This window comes from Crinia signifera, chromosome 6 (assembly GCF_055691185.1).
Source record: "Crinia signifera chromosome 6, ASM5569118v1, whole genome shotgun sequence".
Taxonomy (NCBI): Eukaryota; Metazoa; Chordata; class Amphibia; order Anura; family Myobatrachidae; genus Crinia; species Crinia signifera.
Genome location: NC_139222.1, coordinates 131,243,606 through 131,265,729, shown reverse-complemented (window position 1 = coordinate 131,265,729; position 22,124 = coordinate 131,243,606). Strand labels below are relative to the sequence as shown.

The following is a 22,124-nucleotide window of genomic DNA, read 5'->3' as shown; positions in this document are numbered from 1 at the left end:
CGGTCCCTGCTCCAGCTCCAAACGTCTGGTGTACAGTTTTATATTTTTGTCAATGGATTGCTCTGGCTCCTGATCTCTGATCCCTAAGTCCCCAGCACCTCCTGAAAGTTGGGACTCTAGGTTTTTAGGTACTTATGTAATATCTGGGCTCCCGTTTTTCTTATGAGACCGAGTCCCCTCGCGGGGCTCGCTGCGCTCACCACGCTTCGGGCACGGTGGCTCGCTGCGCTCGCCACACTATATAAAATCAACTCCATGCGTAGTTGGATAGTAGGGGTATGAAAAAATGGGGTGCATTTAACATGGGAGCCCAGATAATACATAAGTACCGGTTTTTATACTATTGAAGGCTAAGAAATCTATTTCCAGATAATGGCGATATCTGCAGTCAAACAAGCTGCCCTTCCACCGGAAAATGACGAATATTAAGCCTACTCCATTATCCAACCCTCCCCTGCGTATAAAACACCCCCTACCTCCCTGAAAGTCATTTACAAGGGACCCTTCATTAAACTCAGTGCCCCCTTCCAGGCGTTAGTGTTCTCAATCCCACCACCTGTGCAGTAAAGGAGTAATAAGCAGAAGTTACTGCTCCAGGTCCTACATGTTGAGTGGAAGATAGAGCACCCCCTGCCACCCGTGGGACATCAAAGCTGCTGCTGATAGCATCCCCCACCCCTAGGAGGGGAGAATGGGTAAGGGCCCAAGTGCATTGCTTTGCCCAGGGGCCCACACTGCTGTTAAGATGGCCCTGCATACAACCCAGCAATTACCCAGCATTTCGAGTGCTGGGTCATTTTGCTGGAGCAGCCTGGCCTCCTTTTACACTGAACAGCAAATTACCAGGTTAAAAACTTTAACCCAGTAATTTGCTGAATTTCTTCTGTGTGGAAGGGTCAACACGGGTCATAAATCCCGGGTCCTTGACCATGGTAAATTTTTTAAGCATGTCCAGTGAGCCAGTCAGGGAGAGAGACAGAGCATCTGCAATAGGCTGATGGACTGTTGTGGGTCTTGAAGCAATGGGGGGCATAATACATGTATTGTGTCTGATGAATAAAGCATCAGACATACAGTAATACATCTTGGTGCAGCAACTTCCTGCATTGCCTCAATAAAGAGGGGAAGCAAGAAACTTTATAGGCGGGCATAATACATTTACCCCTCTGCCTTGTTGGAAATGCACCTCTGGATTGACCCCATTATGTAGTTTCTGTCAATAATAGCTAAATCCATTTTATATACAGTGTCAACTTTTATAATCAGTTTTTCTATCACTAATGTTAGTATTGGATTTACAACCTACAACTACTGTTAGAAAGTCCTTTATTCTCTGCTGGAACAGCCTCCCTGGGGTGCAGAAGTGACAATGTGTCCAAGTATGTCAAAAACATCTCTGTAGATGACATGAAATGTACCAGTTTCCTTAGCAAGTGAGTAGATTGGAGCACGTCATATCTCCTCTCACTTCCATATCTTAGTGTTCTGCTTCAAAGAGCTCACTGATCAGAGAGCAAATACTGTAAAAACACTCAGATCACCTCTCGCCTGCATTTAACAACCTTTGATGTAAAAGCACGAACACACTATTATATACATGCATGAATATTTCATGGCAACTTAATTTGATCCACGTTTTATCCACATTAATATAAAGTTTTGTTTGATCTCTTCTCATAGTTGGCCATTGGCGAAGAAGTATAAATCTATAAGCAGATCAAAGTGGAATGTGACAGCTTACAGACACATTCTGTTGACCAGTGACATTTATACCAATAGTGTTCCATTGTCATGTGAAAAGAATTATTTGACTGAAGGAAGAGGTTAGTCACCTATCTTATAGAATTGCTAAATAAAAAATAGAATCTGATCGGTTGCTATGGGCAACATACAATCTTCAATAGAACTCCCATCTTAGTAAATTTACTCCATTGCACTGCCAACCAAAAGATATCATGTGCAATGCCATGCTGCTGTCATCCCCTGCATCATGTAAGCATGTATGCATGATAGAGAGTCCCATCACACAGCGGATATGCTAGGAAACACATCGATGTGCACCCGGCCTTAAACATATACCCCTTTTACATCGCAAATGCTGGTTCACACCCGGGATTTGGACATGGGTCTGTCCCGGGAGCGACCCGGCATTTGCGAGGTGCAGTACCCACAGCGACCTGGCACTAGAGTCTGATTTCTATATGGTGGCTGTGATATACAATGCTGCTGCCAATTCTGGATACACTGCCATCAGATATGTGTATGCATGGTTATATGTGATTGTATGCACTAGGTAGTTGGCTGCCTCTGCTTATTCTGTGTTGTGACAGGGACAGCATCTTTACACATGAAAGTAAATGTGGAAGATACAGCCCAGGTTTTACAACAGCAGCAGCAGCAAGAACACTGATGTGATCAAGGTTGGACTGATTAGCAGCACCTGTGGCTTCCTAATAAAAGTGTTTCCAGGGCAGGAGGTCATTGCTCTTGATGGTGGATTAGCAATCCAAGTGATAGGCCGAGGTATGGGCTACAGTAGGGACCACTGTATACTGCTTGCTGTAAATATACTTTCCTATGATGTGTACCTGGTGTCTTGTGATCTGCTCCAAAAATAAAGACCAAGACTTCAGCTTGATCCAGTGTATATGATTCCTTGTCACATTTGGCACCCGAACAGGACATCTCAGCTGGAATCTTCATACAGCAGGACACCCTGGGTAAAACAGCTCCCTGTGTTTAAAACTGGCAAGTTTTTTTTGTGGAAGACAGGAAAGGTTTCACTTGTGGTGTGAGAGGCAGACAGCTTTAAAGGGCCTTAGAAAAAAAGGAGACAGGGGTCCGTAGATAGAGGGCCACCGTTCACAGAAAGGATTCCTTTTTGAAGGCACACTTTTAAATAGATGATGATAATGTTACATGAGTGAGGTAAAACTTAGCTTTTATTTCCAAATATTTCTAAAAAATGTCAACTCTATAATCACATAAATGCATAATTTACCATAAAGAGTTGAGTGGGTAAAAAAGACAAAGAAAGGCCACTGAAATTTTACAATGTATTTTAGTTGATAACAAGGCAGTTAGCAATACATGAATATTAGTTAGTAATATTATCAATAAAGTGGCCGTTAGTGGTGTTAATAAATAATCATGTATCGTTAGTAAATGATTTGTTGGGTTCCTTAATAGGCCCAGCTGATGACGCGTCCAGCGTCTGTGAAAGGTCTATAATACTGGTACTGTATCTCTTGTGTTATCAAATAATGATTTTTAGACCAGGTACAGAAATGTAATCACATAAATACCCGTTGATGGTAAAAGATGGTATTAATTTAAATACGTAGGTATATTGGGTATCCTTAAGGGAAATAGAAGTACAGTGAATTAGATTCAACTCTTTCTGCTGCCCAATGTCTTCACAGATAGGAGCGGACAGAGGGTGAGAGAAGAGGTTGATACACTGATAGAAAAGAAGCCAATGAAAAGAGGACACTTCTGTAAGTGGTGTTAGGTCCGCCCTGATACCTAAGCATTGCAGGGAGGAAATGCGCCACCAGAAAGTCTCACCTTCACGGAAAGATAGAGAGAAAAAATAGAATGAAAATTTTTGGAAAGTAAGGGAGAAATGAGTGTGGGTATTTGGGCTGCGATATTTAAACACCTTCAGAGACCAATCTCTTGCTGCATTAATCTGCTGATGAAAATAAAACAAAACAGGCACAGAGCTGAATAATGATGTCGACACCAATATGTATGGTTTGGGTCGGCAACAAATACACCAGTAAGGCAAGCAATCCAACCTAATATCCAGCTATGTAGTCTTTTTCATTAAAGTGATTGATGACGATATTAATAGCAGCTAAGTAACAGGGTGTAATCACCCGGTCAACACACCAATGCGTGTAGTCAGTTTGGTAGTATTCGTACAAGTAAACAATGGATAAAAACAGGGTAGATTCTCAGTTGTCCAGCGCTCTCAACCGCAGCTGGATTGCTAACCAGGAGCACCACTCCTTAACACATATACAAAAACAAAAGTAGAGGGTAGCTTCCCAGCGCTGGTTGGAGCTGGTGAGTGTTAAATGCCCGATATCCTCGAGTAGGTATCCTGTAGGACCACACTGACCTTGGTGTTGGTCCCTATATGCACAAAAAGGTTTCTTTTACTGGCTCAAATTCATAGGGTCTTGTATACTTCTACAATACTTGTCTACACCCTGAGGAAGGATTATATTCGAAACGCGTTGGTGTATATGGAAGGAGATACAGACAACTCTTGGATAGACCCTGGCCATCGGTCCCACCTGCTCCCTACTCAATCCGGATGAGAGGTTTCTGTGGTGGCAATCCAGAGTTTTCTGTTCCCCTATCCTTTTCCCATTTTTTTGACTTTTTATCTGTATTGGAGTTACTTTTTATTCGCAATAAACCGTCCAGTTTTTGGAAAGCACGCCTCTCGACTCTGGGGATTCATTATACCGGCTGGTACGCATCAAAGAAACCCCTATGTGAACATAGGGCATTTCCATCAGGTCAGTAATATCTGCGGAAGATTGTATGTGTGTCACAGAGAGTTGGAACTCCTTAAATAAACCGTGATGTGCACATAGGGACCTTATATCAGGTCAGTTGTAATCTCCCCGTGTTTGAATAGAAGTATACAAGACCCTATGAATTTGAGCCAGTAAAAGAAACCTTTTTGTGCATATAGGGACCAACACCAAGGTCAGTGTGGTCCTACAGGATACCTACTCGAGTATATCGGGCATTTAACAAGTAAACAATGGGGCTAGATGTGTCCCCAAAAAATCTCCAATCGTGGGGTTCCTAAAATAGGAACTGCTTATGAAGCCAAGCACCACGATGTAGGCTAATTGTGATATCTGTCAAGAAAGTTCTAACCAGCTATTGCATAGTGTATCCTGATTGGAGCTGCAGAAATAATGGGGAATATATCTATCCATTCAATACGTGTTTGGAATGATAATATAGTCAAAAATAGAAAATTTAAAGGCAGAGTATTTAGAGAAAAAAGGAAAAAGAGAGAAAAGAAAAGAAACAGTGTTGTTCGCAGGGATCAATCACCACCAGCCCGTCATCTAAGAGCGGACGGGGGGTATTGGGGATGAGGCCGGCACACTGTCGTAGAAAAAACAGGAGACGGTGTGCGTGGACAGACGCTGTAAGCAGTGTTAGATCTGTCCTGATACCGCAGTAGAGCAGGACCAGAGATGCGCTGCCAGCGTGTCAATCGCACCCTAGGAAAGCAGAGGGGAAGGGGAGGATACCTGACCGGACAACGGGAGGCTGGAATGGAGTCAGGGCTGTCAGTGTCCCGATGATCGGGGACCCACTGCAGCCTGGTCAGCGGCAGCAGAACGCGTCTCACCACGTGGGCTTGATCACCTGCAAGCCTAACGTGGTGTACGCACAGTCAGGTATATATGCTTTAAAGGGCCACCACATCAATAACAGACTGTTTGCATGTGTATGTTAAAAGTGGTCAGTAAAGCAGGCAGGTGTCAGCTAACACTGTTTTGTGAGTTTGGCACATTATATAAAGCCTCCTAAATGGTGCTCTTAAAGTGGAAATGCAGGGTAATTCAGTATGGAGGGATTACTGAAAATGTTTACTGAACTGGTAGCTGGGCAGCAAGCTCAAATCCAGATAATACATGAGGGGCCACAGAAGATGGCTGCTGGGCAGCTGGCCGATAAACATCAAGCCCAGGTCAAGATGATATTTGAGGGCCAACAAGCTCAAATTCAGATGCTGCATGAGGAGTTAAAAGAGCTGAGAAAAGGTGGGCATGAGTTGGAGAGGCTACCAAAGCTAACTCCAGCTGATGACATTGAGGCATTCCTTTACACATTTGAGCGCACAGCCAGGTGCAGAGGAATGGCTCCATGTTTAACAGAGATGGCACAGAGATCCTACAGTATGTGTCACGCTAGACATGGCTTGTGGAACTAGCAGGTCATGTGAATCTGAGGAAGCAGTGGTTAAAGCAGGTAAAAGCTTGGTGAACGTATGTAGTACTTGCTCATGTGATAGTTGTAAGGAGGATCACAATGAGGGCAACCGCTAGAAGAAGACACTTGAATAATGGTTAGGAGATTTAATTAAGAATTTCACGATACAGTTCAACCATGAGAAAAACAATACCAAGCATGCACTGCACAAGGGTATTATGGAGATGGATGCTGGCACTTGAAGAGTGTGAAGAGTTGGGACTAAGGACGAGGGTAAAACCACTGTGAAGAATTTCGGGCTGTGGCTGAAGATGAGGAGGAAGAACACTGTGAATAATTGCAGAGTGTGGCTGAAGAATTGCAGACTGTTGCTGAAGAATTGAAGACTGGCTTTCAGGATGAAAAATTGAAGACTGTGCCTTTAAGGCTGAAGAATTGTAGACTGTGGCTTTAAGGCTGAAGAATTGAAGACTGGCTTTAAGACTGAAGAATTGAATATTGTGGCTTTAAGACTGAAGAATTGAATATTGTGGCTTAAAGGCTGAAGAATTGAAGACTGTGGCTTTAAGGCTGAAGAATTGAAGACTGTGGCTTTAAGACTGTAAATAATGAAGACTGTGGCTATGGAGACAAAGATGACAATTACTGAAGCAGGAAGGACTGGCAAAACCGGGAACCCTTCTGAAGCAGTTTCAATGGCAAACTGCTCCCTGGCGCCGTACCCCCAGGACCCACAACAGAGGTAAGCCTCTGAGTTGTGACACTATGTGGATATGGTTGTGACTAAGGGGTTTATTCTAGTTCATTCTTTCTGACAAAATCCTTCTTAGATGGACAAAACCATGTGCACTGCAGGGGGGGCAGATGTAACATGTGCAGATAGAATTAGATGTGGGTGAGTTATTTTGTTTCTGTGCAGGGAAAATACTGACTGCTTTATTTTACACTGCAATATAGATCTCACTTTGAAGAAAAAACCCACCCAAATCTAACGCTCTCTGCACATGTTACATCTGCCCACCCACAGTGCACATGGTTTTGTCCATCTAAGAAGGATTTTGTCAGAAAGAATGAACTAGAATAACCCCCTAAGTCACGTTCCTGCCCTGATCTTAAGAAAGCTATACTTGACGGGATTGGAGTGACAGGCCCTTCAAAGCCCAAGAATTCCATGACAAGCGGCTGCAGGGCTCTGAGCCTCTCAGGATTCAGCTGGCCAAACTAGCCCAGCTGGCCAAGGCCTGGTTGCAGCTGGATAAAAACACTGCAGTACAAATTGTGGATATAGTCACACTGATCCATGCTGGCGTTAGACTACTCAGTGCAGAAGAGGGCCCTTCAGGCTGACCTTCAGACATTTGAGGAGCTGGCAGTGGTAAATGAGCAGCAAGAGATCCAGGGAGAATTATTAAAGCCAGGTCAGGATTTGTGTCAGTACCAAAGCCCAGAACTCAGGTCCCGGTGGTTAAGCAAAAGGCTCCACCTCCCGTGGTGTGCTTTGAATGTGGCAAGTCTAGTCATGTGCGGTGGGACTGCCCAAAACAGGGAGAGCCAATTGAATGCAGTGCGGGAAAAGCGGCTTTGCCGATGGTCAGCATGGCATCTGTAGGTGTATCCCAAGCAGAGTCCACCCTGTTCTGGATGCTGGTACATTCGGAAGGCCAGGAGATCTGGGCACTGGTGGATAGTGGATACTGGTAGTGAGCTCACCATTGTCACTGCTAATGTGGTTCCTTCAGGAGCTGACAAGGTCCTGACTCCAGTCAGGGTGTTTTGTATACATAGCGATGTTGAGGAGTGCCCACATGTATACTTACCCTGACCATACAAGGCAGGCCATTAAAGGTAGCTGCGGTGACCTCCAGACCACATTACCCATTAAGCCTGTCCATGACTTCCCGTTGCTACAGGAGCTGGTTATATGGCATGACATTAGCAAACAGTCAGCCTCTGAGGCATCTAAGGGGCCAGAGACTACCAAAGCTTGGCATCTGGGAGAGCTACTGCAGTTACTGAACCACTCCAGGAAACCAAGTCTGAGGCCCAATGGAACCCTGTGGGTGAGAAGATATCATTGCAGGAGTTTGGGCAACGTGATGACAGCAATCTGGTACATGCCTTTGAGACTGTAAAAGTAGTTAACACAGAGGGTGTGCCATATTTTGTGGTAAAAAAATTAAAAGTGCAGATCAGTTGTTAGTTCCCTGAAAACTTGAGTGGTTGCTATTGGAAGCTGCACATGTGCATTTTTGGGATGGCGATTTATTGGAGGAGAAAACACTCTAACACATACAGTTAAGAATCTTTTGTCCAGGCACCTATGCTTCAGCCAAGAGGTACAGTATTGTCAGGAATGTCCATTGTGTAAGAAGATCTCAGCACCGGAGAATTCTGTGTTCCCAGCTGTGACGAGGGTGGGCCAATGGAGAGCGCTGGAAGCTAGGTGGTTTGTTGAAGTGTGAAGACATACACTTGTACACAAGGGAACAGCTGGACCAGAGGGTTGGCGAAGACTAGGAACAGGGACGTAGAGTCTAACTCGCTGGTGGTTTTTGTCAGGGACCCCTGCAAGGAGCTTTGAACTTAGTTGCGCCTGACGAACAGGTTGCTGCCCTTGCCCTGGTCCTCTGGACTTAGCTGACTGGTGAAAGGACAACACTGGGGAATGTGTATTGGAAATCTTGAGAATGACAAGACTATATATATATATATACATATATATATATATATATATATATAATGTTCAGTAGGTGTCAGTCTGAGAACTGATGATGACAGTAGACAACGGCCTGGGAGCCGGAGGTGATATTAGATGCCGACCTGGGAGCCGGAGGTGAGTAGTCGACGACCTGGGAGCCGGAGGTGAGTAGTCGACGACCTGGGAGCTGGAGGTGAGTAGTCAAAGGCCTGGGAGCTGTAGGAGATTGTAGATGCCGATCTGGGCGCCTGTGGTGAGTAATCAATGGCCTGGGTGCCAGAGGACATAGTGTAAGGCCTGGGAGCCGGAGGAGATAGAAAATGCCAACCTGGGACCCGGGGGTGAGTAGTCAATGGCCTGGTAGCCCAAGGTGAGTAGTCGGCAGCCTGGGAGCAGGAAGTGAGTGTGCCAGTCGAGAAGTTGATGATATTATCACTGACTGGGTACAATGGTGGGTAGCTGGCCTGGTAGCCAATGATGGGTAGCTGGCTTGGGAGCCAGCAGTGACCTCTTCTGGTGATGGCTGGATGCGACTCAAATGCTTTAGATGGAATAAGCTGGAAAATAGTCGGGCAGCTGGAGGGTTAACCAACAAGCAAGTCTGTTGTAGCAGCAGCAGGTCACAGGTGGAGATAATGCTGGAGCACAGGATAGCCTGGAGCCTAGAATGCCGACACGGGAGACCAGCACACATAGAACAGACTAGTCGTTTAGGGCAAGTTGGAAGTGTTAGGGGCCTGACTTATATCCCCCATGCTTGCCTGTGATTGGCTACCAGTCGCAGCATCAATTAACCTGGGAAGTACCTGTGCACACCTAGGCCTTGGGGAACACAGGTAATATCCCACCATGGACTGTGGCCAGAAGAAGCACTGATTGTGGGTCTGCGCCACAGGACACCTAGAGCATGTGACCAGGTGCACAGGTCAGAGATCAAGGTCAGCAAGCAGTCCGATTGGAGCAGCCTGTCAGCTGACCACAGGTGTCATGGTGGCGCTAGGGACCGGTGTGGAATCAGCGTTGGACGTCAACTAGGCCTTGGGAGAACACAGGGGACATCCTGCCATGGACTTCAGCCAGAAGAAGCACTGATTGCCGGTCTGCACCACAGGACACAGCAGCATACTGGTAAGGGATGCAGACATGGACACATACCGCGATTCATGACAACTACCCCTCAGTCAGAGTTTAGGGCTCCACTGGTACCCCTCCCTATCATTTCTGTACCTTTTGAGCAAATTGGTATGGATCTTATGAGATCATAGAGGCAGTGGGACCAGTCAATTACAAGGTTTGACAGAAGGGTAAAAGAAGGGAGGTACAAATCTACCATATAAAGGTGTTAAAACTTGGAAGGAAAGTGCCAGTCAGGCATCTTTCATAGCAAAAAGGTTCCAGAATGCCAGGTACCCATTGAAGTCACACTAAGTCCTGGTCAGAAACAGGAAGAGGTGAATTTGGTGGAACGGTACCAAGATGTGTTTTCTGCCATTCCGGGAAAGACGCAGATCATCCAACATGATGTTGTGACTCCACCCGGGGTGGTCATTAAGCAAAGGCTGTATCGCATACCCGAGGCAAAGCAGGCAGCAATAAAGCAAGAGGTGGAAGAGATGCTACACCTAGGGGTCATAGAGGAGTCAACCAGCAAGTGGAATAATCCCACTGTCTTTATACCTAAGCCTCCGGGTGCTTTAAGATTCTGCAGTGACTCCCGTAAATTAAGTTTTTTGCTTTAATTTGTACCCTATGACCTGGGTTGATGAGTTGGTAGAAAATTTAGCCAAGAGTCAGTAACTTACCACTCTTGATTTGACAAAAGGATATATAGTACAAAATTCTGCCATTTGATTTACATGGTACCCCAGCAACCTTCCAGAGAGTTTTCAATATGTTGATGCAGCCCCACAGGGAATATGCCATGCAGCTGCTTATTTAGACAATATTGTTATTTTAGGCTCTAACTGGGAATCACCTACCAAAGGTAGAGTCTGTCCTAAAGTCTTTACGGGCAGACGGGTTTACTGCCAACCCTGAGAAATGTCCCTTTAGTATGGTGGAAGCCAAGTATTTGGGGTACATTTTGGGCAGAGGACAGTTCTCACTTGGTCTAAACCCAAATGTACAGTAAGTCACAACTTAGGACATTTCTCGGTCTAGTGGGTTATTATCGTAGGTTCATATGTGATTTTGCCACTAGAGCACCTCCATTAACAGAATGACTTAAAAAACAGTACCCAGACAAGATAACGTGGCCTAGACCAGTGAAAACTGCTTGGCAAGATTTAAGATGAGCTTTGTGTACCAAGCCTGTCTTGCAAGCTCCTGATTTAAAAAAAATAGTTTGAATTGCAGGATACCTCTGGGATAGGATTGAGGGCAGTCCTTTCCCCAGAGGTAAATGGAGAGTAGAAGCCAATCCTCTACCTTAGCCATAGTTTACTGCCCAGAGAGAGCAAATATTCAACTGTAGAGCAGGAGTGCTTGGTAATTAAGTGGGCAGTGGAGTCCTTAAAATATTATAGGTACTTGTGTAGTTTCACGGTGCCACCTAACACTATGCTGTCAACATAGTCCAACGACAGCCTAGCATAGTTAGCTTAGTGTCCCAGCCGCAGCCCTGCGTAGTCAGCTTAGTGTCCCCATCAGGAGTGTAGTCACTGTACAGTTCCTGCGAGCTGCAGCTCTGTGCCCAAGCCTAGTGAGCGCCTCTCACACAGTGCGGGTAACCGCCAGATCCCCTGCTCAATCATGCTGGCACTGCCTAAGATGCGCTCATCTGCTTGAGACACACGAGTATTTCATATGCTTGTGCGTCTCAGTAATTCTTGTGGCAGGGTACAGCAACCGTGCCCGTGTCCGCTTCAGGGTTAAGGGTTCATTAGCGCGTGCGTCTCGTGCACAAAGGGTGCAAGTGCGTCTCATGCACAATAAATCATGCATTTGCCAGTGCTCCATGTTACATACTGGCAAATGCCTCTATTTCAAACCCCCACTATCCACGTCAGTCCGAAGTGTAACAAGCGCAGCGAGCCCAGCGAGAGGACATGGTGCACGTCTTTCCGACCTGTTCATATCCCCACTATCCAAATCGGCGTGGAATTGATTTTATAAAGTGTGGTGAGCCTGAAGCGTGGCGAGTGGATGCGTAAAACGAGGAATACACATCAAGTAATCCACGTCCCTCGCTACACTCGCCACACTTCAGGCTCGTTTTACGCGCCCCCTCGCTTTAGACAAAAAACTCGGCCCCTCACTTTATAAAATCAACTCCAAGCCGACGTGGATAGTGGGGGTATGAACAGGTCTGGAGGATGCGTACCGTGTCCCCTCACGAGGCTCGCTGCACTCACCACACTTACGTGGATAATGGGGGTGTTTCAGGAACACATTCACACCTGTCATGTCGTACAGGTTAAAAATGGTCAATGGTTCCCACACAATGTAATAAGTGCTGACACAACGCTGACTGACTACGCTAACTGCATAATGCTGACTGACTACGCTAACTGCATAAGCTCCAGTTAGGCACGAATATACACACATTCGCAGACACAATCTGACTAGGCTGGCTGCGGGAACATGCCGCTGATGCTTACAGTGACGCTAACTATGCTGGCTGCGGGAACACTACGCTGATGCTGACAGGGACACTGACAGGGACACTACGCTGACTATGTCAGTGGCTCCGTGAAACTACACAAGTACCATATTATTCATATTATTTGTTAGAAAAAGAGTTTTGTTGGTCACAGACCATGCTCCCTTGCAATGGATGCACACGAAAAACGAGATGAATGCCAATGTTATCCGCTGGTTTTTGGCCTTACAGCCATTTAAGTTTGAGGTGCAACCCTATGGTGAAGCTATTGGAGATGGAAGAGGGCAAGGTGGGTGACCTCTGGAAAGTGGTGGAGGGCTGTGTACCCAGCAGATGACACAACTAGAGGTGGGTGAGGCAAAGAGCTCGTCTGAAAATGTATTAGCTTCACCAGGGTGGTTGAAGCTAAGGGGGAGGACTTAGGTAGAGACAGCATTTTTACATCCATGCTGTCTGAAATCCACAGCCGAAATGAAGATGGTGCCGATCACCAGGACTTATATAGAATCCAAAACTCACGAGAATCCAACAGCAGGATGATGGCGTTCAACCTCGTTATGGATCCAGAAAATGGCGCAGAAGATCATACCCACGTCAAGCTGGCCTTGGATCAGGTAAGTTTGGGAACTGAACCAGCTAATTCCTAATGGAAACACTCCTGCTTTTTTCCTAAATAAAAAGTGCATCTTTTAACTTGTTCTTAAAAAAATATCTGCTTAAACTGTTTTTATTCAGTTGGAAGGGACTAATAACTGCTTTCAGTGTGTTCTGATATATAAATGGTTGGCATGTCAATATTTATTTGTATACATATCTTTGACATATACATTACCATGGCATCTTCCATAATATATTCACTGAACCATTCTCCGCTAATGTTTTTTCATAATATATTGAACCCGATACTCCCAGTCCTGGCTGCCCAAATATCAGTATTTACACGTACTGTATGTCTGGCATGTTTGATATAGACCTCAACATGATCACATCTCTGTGTTAAAGCTGACAAACACCTTCAATCCTAAACACCAGTGCTGACCTCATTCCTGTCACACCAAATTATATATATATATATATATATATATATATCTCTTTATACTGCGAGTTCCCCTGATCACAAAACTATGGGGGTTATTCTAGTCCATTCTTTCTGACAAAATCCTTCTTAGAAGGACAAAACCATGTGCACTGCGGGTGGGGCAGATGTAACTTGTGCAGAGAGAATTAGATTTGGGTGGGGTTTTTCTTCAAAGTGAGATCTATATTAAAGTGTAAAATCATGCAGTCAGTATTTTCCCTGCACAGAAACAAAATAACTCACCCAAATCTAATTCTCCCTGCACATGTTACATCTGCCCCCCTGCAGTGCACATGGTTTTGTCCATCTAAGAAGGATTTTGTCAGAAAGAATGAACTAGAATAAACCCCTATGTCTCTTTGAGATTTATTGCTATAATATAACATGAAATTAAAGCATACATACAGACTGTGAAACTACTCCAGTGACAGATTCATTACTGCGTGGTGTGATGAATTAGATACTTTACAATGTTATAGTCATGCAATAGAAAGGATATAAATTCACAATGTGTAATTTTCATTTGCATCTAACACATTATCTAATGGCCATCTGAGGTATAGCGATTTTATGAAGTCACAGCACTTGATTGTAATACCAACCTCTGCCCTGAGCCCAGCATTAGCCAGAGGAAGGCTTATTATCACGTAGCTTTCAGAAGATAGACACTTGCTTACTTCTTTGTTATTAAACCTGAAAATTGTATCTTCAAAAATGGGCACATTACCTGCATGCACCTATGGCGGCCATATACTTGGTATACTCACTGATAATCCAAATTATAACATGCAGCAGATTAGCAACCAAATGTCGGTGCCAGCGTACAGTTATAATGCAGCAAAGCATTTAACCTTTTAGATGCCAAGTGAATTTGTCAAAATACGTGTGAATATGGCCAAGCAACCTTTTTTATTCATCATATTGATGTGTAATACTGAAGAGACAACAATTGCCATTGCGTATACTGCAAAACTTTTATCGCTGTGCGTTTGAAAGCATTGTGACGAGCAGTATCTCGGTTTGGTATGGGAATTGTACGACTGTGGAGCGTAAGTCATACAGAGGGTAATTAAACTGGCACAATGGATAATAGGTACTTCTCTTCCAGCCGCTGAGGATATTCAGAGCAAGCACCGTAGGGCACATAATGTCTTAAAGAATAGGACTGTTTGTGTTATTGCCCCTTAGAGTTATGCCACAATACCTGCTAGGGGTTTCACTATGCCGCTGCAGTCCCAGCGCTGTTGTGCCTGCAAGTGCCTTCGTTACTGTCTAATAAATGTCCCTCCTAAAATGTAATTTTGGGTAGAACATTTTCAAAAGTTCTCCAGGCAGATGGTTAGACTGCATGAAATACTGTCTGAAAGAGACAGAGGTGATGGCCACAGCTTACCCGGCCCTACAAACGGCCCTGCATAGAACTCTATAGGGATGGTGACATTTGCAATTCCACAAGTAATAAAAAACATAAACTAGACAGGGAAGCTTTGCTGGATTCCTGCCAAGGAAAACTACTGAACGCATGCTTGCCCTTGATGCCAACAGCTTAACACTGTTTACAGGCAGCGTTAAGCTACCCTCACCAAGGGAAAAAAACCTTTGCAGAAGAATGGAGGTTTTACTGATGCCCCATGAGGAGCCCTGGCATGGTAAATACCAGTGCTACTACAATCTGTATTCCTTCATTAAGCAGTGATAGAGATTGTTATTCAGCACAGGGTACTGATAAATAGACCCCTAAATACCATATATGCTTATTTAAGAATACAAATACACCTCCTTCTTTGTTCACTCAGTATGGGGTAGGTGACACCTGTATGCCTGTCCAATAAAGCTGTCTATTCACTGATTCCATTCCTAGACAGAAATTGCAGAGATGCTAGCTATTTGTGATGAATGGAAAGGCACAAAGGGTATTTCAATTCTGGGGAATAGAAGAAAAAATAATCAGCTTTGTTCTATTTTTAAACCTCCATGAATGTAAAACTTGCTAAATAATTCAACACAGTCGCTTGCTAAGCTAAAAATAGGCAGACAAGCGTTTTGCGGGGGTGAATTGGAGGAAGAAAGGAAGTCGATAAATGTGCTAATACTAAGCCATTGTGACTGGAGTGTGGTGCAGAGCACGGAACTCCCCAGGGCTGTGTTTGAAAACATTCATCATTTATTGTACTGCATTATTCCATCTTGCCGGTGTTTGGCCGTTCTGACCCTCATTGTTTTCCTGACCTTTACACTGTCCTATTATTGATTTATCTCTCTTTGGAACTATACAGACATGTCGTGCTTCAATAGAATTCAGAATACTGTATGTCTGAGTGAAGATATCACAATCTCTGATTCTGTCTTTTTTTTTTATCAGCTTTTCTTCCTGGGTCTGTCTCCTATTGTACCCCTCACACCAAATAATAGTTTATTTCTTTGTATACACTAATATTTACATGAACTTGCACCTTCAGACTCCTCATATCATTGAATTATGCTTCTTATAGAAAAATATGTTTCATAACATTTTAAGTGGTGATATGAAAAATGTAAATGAATAGCTTGTAGTATGTCAGACCAGGTTGGTGGGGCTGGTAATGGGGTGGTGGTGCTGGGTTGCTCCTACCTGGATGGGGTCTGGTGACTGTGGGTTGCAGGAGAGAAAGCTCACAGCATATTGTCCACCAACGCCCAAATGTGGTATTATTCACCCAGGAGTTTATATACTACAGTTTCTCATGCCAATTACACTGAAAGACTGTCTCGGCATGGCCAGGGGAGGATTGGGCCACCAGGAGCATAGGACAGCTCCCACTGAACCAGCAAATGGCTGTTCCCTCTAGCGACTTATAGTACAGCCCCAAGCACACCCCCCCCCCCATTGTCAAATCCCCCGATGACCAGGACCAATAAAGCTTTTCTTGTTCATTGCGGTAAAATGCTTACAGAATCATGATTTTGTGCCATGCCATGATGTCACACCACATTGCTGAGCCATGAGGAGAAGCATCCTGAAGGCATCATACAGGGGTGGATCCTGAGAGAAGTGACACAAGGGATTGTAACCACAGTGACTCCAAGAGGACTGAAGAGAAATGGTTCTGGTCACAGTGGCTTGGAAAGACACAATGGGAATGCAGAGTCACAAGGGGACTATACAGCCAAAGAGGCGGCTGAGCTGGAGAGACACAAGAGGACTGGAGTCAGAGAGATGCAGGAGACTAGAGACTCGGGCACTGGTGCCAGAGACACGGGGACTGGAATGATACAGACATTTTGGAACAAAAGAAACACTGGCCAGTTTCAATGGAAGCATCTAAATATGCACAATGTATGATTGAAGCATCTGTAGACAATAACAATGGGTGTCTTCGCCCTTGCACAGTTGGATAAATTGATATATATATATAGGAAAGGGCATTGTAGTAGGATTAGCAAAAGATGCAATGCCTCCATCTCGAAGTTGGATGCCATTGCCAGTCCCTCCACACCACAGACCCTGTCCCCATTAGGGCTGCTTCCAGAAATTTTCTGGGCTGCTTTAACATCTTATTTCCGCCCCTGCTTGTGACTTATTTGGAAGGTCAGATCATTCCACCATTGCTAGAAAAGCACGAGTTCCCTATAGGGGAGAGAAAAAGGGAATGGAAAGGAGCGTGTAAGTAATACAGCCCTGTACCTGCTCACTACAACCATTGTGTGCTTTTAAAAATTGCAGCACATGAAAACCCTGGCCTCTTGTCTACTGTACTCTGTCTGCAGATTTATTATTCCCCCCTACAACATTAGGCCACTTTACAACATCTTCCAGGACTCAGTCTGCTCCTGACTGTCTACATCTAATGTGGACATCTCACTGGAGAGCTTTGTCACTCAGGCTTTTTCAGCATGTACTCATATTGCCATTTTTAAATTATTAAAGCCGTCTCCTTAGTAAATGTGTTTAACCACTTTAATTAGAACTTTTAGGCTTCTACCATTTACTATTTATGTATTTAATCTGTTAGGCTTTAAAAAGCCTAATAATGATAAAAGCTATCTTTTATATTGATTTTTGGAATGTATGCCAGGGGTCAGTATGATTTCTCGACAAACGTTTTACCGACGGTCACTATACCGACACCCATTGACTGCCAGTCAAAATACCGACATTATGCCAACATGTTCAATTGAGCGACATAGTCAAAATACTGACACTTTGACACTTAACATGACGACATGTATTTCTATGTCTAAGTGTACCACGCCCCTTCCCATGGCTTGCTGTGCTTGCCATGCTTCGGGCAATATTATATTCCTCCTCCATGTCCACTGGGATGGTAAAGTATGAAAAAAGTCTGTTTTGGGGCTAAAAGTGCTTTAAAACGCATGCCAACATGTTGACATGTCGGCTTCTTAAATGTTGGTATTAACTACGTCAGTCAAATGAACATGTCGGCATAATTAATGTCGATAAATTGACTGTGTTGGTATTTTGACTGCCGGTCCATGGGCGTCTGTATAATGACCATCAGTAAAATGTCCATCGATACATTGACTGCTACCCATATGCCATCCAGGGACCAGTGTAAATTCCACCTTGCATACATCTGCTTTTCTGACACCTGGGTTTTATATGAGGATGTACTGAGGTTTAGAGTATTGTATTACTATATTGTGATGATTTATGTACTGTCACATCCCATCTTCTCTTCACAGCAGATACCTATGGATAGTGAGTATGTTGATGGAAAGGGTCCATTGCTACCAATATTATAGATTTCGGTACTTTCCTAGCAGGGCGCCCAGATTTCCTACGTACACTCAGTAGTTAATTTATTCACTGCACCCTGAGTGAAATCGCATCGCATAGCCTTTTTTTGTGGCGTAGATGTGAGATGAGATGAGTTGAGATCTCAGTAGTTCATATGGTAAAACACCTAAAACAGTACAACTGGGGCGGCGGAAGGCGTCCTCCGACCTTTTCATACCCCCATTGTCCTTGTCGGTGTGGAGTTGATTTTATATAGCGTTGCGTGGTGTGGCGAGCGGACACAGAATACATGTAAAGTAATCCGCGTACCCTCGCGGGGCTCGCTACGCTCTCCACGCTTCGGGCTATATAAAATCAACTCCACGCCGACGTGGATAGTAGGGTATGAAAAGGTCAGAGGATGCGTTCCGCTTCGCTCGCCATGCTTCGGGGTGACGTGGAGAGTGGTGCTGTTTTAGGTGTTTTACCATATGAACTACTGAGATCTCATCTCATCTGATCTCATCTCATCTGCGATGCGATTTCACTCAGGGTGCAGTGAATAAATTAACTAAATTAACTACTGAGATCGCATCGCACACATCGCAAGGCACAAAAAGCAATGCGATGCGATGTGCGATGTGATTTCACTACGCAGAATAGCCCACTAAGCAAATAGCTTAGTGGGTGCCCTGCTAGGAAACAAGTACCTAGATTTCTTTTTCTGAGAAAACGCTGTTAATATCTATTCTGTAGCTCTGCATCACTACCGTACATACATCTCGTGTTGTCTCTGACCGTGCCTTTCCCCTTTCACCACCCTCCCTCTCCCCCCACCTCTGGGAACCCCCTTGCTGACTATTACTGCAAATATGAATCTATTTTTAGATTGCTGATTCCAGGGAGCTTAGTTCTGCAGTTATGTCTAATCCAGAAAAATCAATAGATATTTTATTTTTAGGGAGGTTTTTTGGAGTAGAGAGAGACAGTAAGCAGGAGCCCATTATTCTGACAGAAAGCTTTTCCAGGTACAGTGTGTCTTGGATGCAAACCTTACTTAAAATGCTCTTATATCTTTGACATGTTACATTATAGAAAAACATCACTGGGAGGCACAAGCTGCCCCAGAGGGCTTATACTTACGGTCAGTAATATATATATATATATATATATATATATACAGTCCAAAGAGACCGGCACACAGGACTTAAGTGTGGATGCCCAGGGGTACTTGCTCCGGTGCCCTCTCACAAGAGGGGATGGGTCCTCTGGATATATACAGGGTTGTAATAAGCAGCACTCGGAGGCTGGAGTAAGTAGTGAATCAAAATGGAAATTTATTCCATGTGCAAAAAAAAGAAAACGTTTCTGAGCTCGGGGGCTCCGTCGTCAGTCTGCTTTCCCTGAACTGACGACGGAGCCTCCGAGCTCCGAAACGTTTTCTTTTTTGCACATGGAATACATTTCCATTTTGATTCACTACTTACTCCAGCCTCTGAGTGCTGCTTATTACAACCCTGTATATATATATATATATATATATATATATATATATCCTACTGTATGCCGGCACTCAGGGGTCTCGGGATCAACTGGCTTGGGTGCACTTAAAATAATACAAACAGTCCTCCAATGAAAGGCACTCCAATTGCAGATAAAAACTTTTTAGTAAATGGATGTCACCGAATACATTGTATTTTCGGGGTCAGCGCCCCTTCTTCAAGGTACAATCCAAAACTGGAAACAGCAGAGTAACTCTGCTGTTTCCAGTTTTGGATTGTACCTTGAAGAAGGGGCGCTGACCCCGAAAATACAATGTATTCGGTGACATCCATTTACTAAAAAGTTTTTATCTGCAATTGGAGTGCCTTTCATTGGAGGACTATATATATATATATATATATATATATATATAGTGTCTGTGTGTCACCAAAACACTGCCATCTGTTGGCAGTAAGTGATACTAAAGGTGCCCATACACGGTGCGTTGCGATAAATGCTCCTGCGGCATCTCATCGCACAGTACAAACAGTATGTGCTGTACATACTTACTGCTTTGCCTTCTGATCTCATCGCATGCAAATCGCATGCAAAACGTATGCGTTGCGATGTGATCTAGCCCATAACAGGTGCGATCATCGCCCCGGGTATGGGCACCTTACATCCTTTTCTCTCTCACACATTAGCTACCTTACTAGCTTTCGAAGCATGTGCTTTGAGCAAGCTTACTGGTTAAGCATACTTCCCAACTGTCCCAATTTCAGTGAGACTGTCATGATTTAAGGAGTCTATTTGGCACCTTTATCTTGACTCGCAAGAAGTCTGGTATGTCTCCTGCTGCAACACTAGAAGTAGGGGCATCTAGTGTTGTGCGTTTGCAGGACTGTCATCAATAACTGTGGGGCCCAGTACATGTGTAACAGAGAGCCCCACCTTGCTTCCAACCTGTTGGATGTAGAGGTCCAACAGGTTGGTGACCAGAACAAGCACATGCTATGATATCCATTATCATTTGATACACACATATTGGGCCTGATTCAGACCTGCTCGCCGGGCTGCAAATTCGCAACCCAAGCGATTGTCGAACGACCGTGCATGCACATGGTACACACGCAAGATACACCCTGTGGGCATTTTGGGGTGTGTCTACGTCGTTTGCTGGGCATCCCCTAGAAAACTAAGGTGTTCCCCAGCTGTTGGGAGGGAGGGCTGCTGACGTCATCAGCGACCTCCTTCTCCCAGCGGCCTTTGCAGCGCCAAGTGAGTCTAGACTTACTCTACGCTGCAAGCAGGGGGGAAATCATTCGATGGTGAATGATTTTGCCCCATGCACAAGGCTGCATACACATTCACAGCCATACACAGGGAGGGGGGTACTTGGCGGTGCGGCGTTTACATGCTCGCTCGGCTCCAAACACTCGAGCCCAGCAACCAGGTCTGAATCAGTCCCATTATCCTCTATATATATATATATATATATATATATATATATATATATATATATATATATATATATAAACTTATACAGTTGTGCTCATAAGTTTACATACCCTAGCAGAATTTGTGATTTTATGGCCATTTGTCAAATATAAATGATATCTCACAAACTTTTCTTTCACTCATAGTTAGTGGTTGGATGAAGCCATTTATTGTCAAAGAACTGTGTTTGCTCTTTTTCAATCATAATGACAACAGAAACGACCCAAATGACCCTGATCAAAAGTTTACATACCCTGGAAATTTTGTCCTGAAAACATGCACACAAGTTTACACAAACGGTTTGAATGGCTACTAAACATCCTGACATGTGATCTGTTTGCTTGTAATCAGTGTGTGTGTATAAAAGGTCAGTGAGTTTCTGGACTCCTGAAAGACCCTTGCATCTTTCATCTAGTGCTGCACTGACGTGTCTGGATTCTGTGTCATGGGGAAAGCAAAAGAATTGTCAAAGGATCTGCAGGAAAAGTAATTGAACTGTATAAAACAGGAAAGGGATATGAAAGGATATCCAAGTAATTGAGAATGCCAATCAGCAGTGTTCAAACTCTAATTAAGAAGTGGAAAATGAGGGATTCTGTGGAAATCAAATCACGGTTAGGTAGGTCAACAAGAATTTTAGCCACAACTGCCAGGAAAATTGTTCTGGATGCAAAGAAAAATCCTTTCTTTGCAAATAGGATGCAAATAACTTCAGCTGCAATACAGGACTCTATAAAAAAAAAGTTGTGTGGTTGTTTCAAGATGCGCAATAAGAAGGCATTTGAAGAAAATGGACTTCATGCTCGAGTCGCCAGAAGAAAGCCATTTCTACGCAAATGCCACAAAGCATCCCGCTTACAATACTCCAAACAACACAGAGACAAGCCTCAAAACTCCTGGAACAAAGTCATTTGGAGTGATGAGACCAAAATTGAACTTTTTGGCCACAACCATAACGTTACATTTGGTACACCATTCCTACTGTGAATCACGGAGGTGGATCACTGATGTTTTGGGGATGTGTGATCTACAAAAGCACTGGAAACTTGGTCAAAATTGATGGCAAGATGAATGCAGC

General features: G+C 44.2%; 1 protein-coding gene across 4 annotated transcripts in view; it reads left to right on the top strand.

Moving 5' to 3' along the window:
* LRRC3C (leucine rich repeat containing 3C) overlaps positions 1-22,124 on the top strand; it is a 116,625-nt gene that overhangs the window by 5,165 nt on the left and 89,336 nt on the right. The window contains exons 3-4 of one of the 4 annotated variants that reach the window (XM_083147226.1): positions 1,681-1,823; positions 12,739-12,886. The exons of the other annotated variants lie outside the window; for them this stretch is intronic. The gene's annotated coding sequence lies outside the window, so the exon portion shown is untranslated. The remainder of the gene's footprint in view (positions 1-1,680; positions 1,824-12,738; positions 12,887-22,124) is intronic. 4 annotated transcript variants of the gene reach the window in all.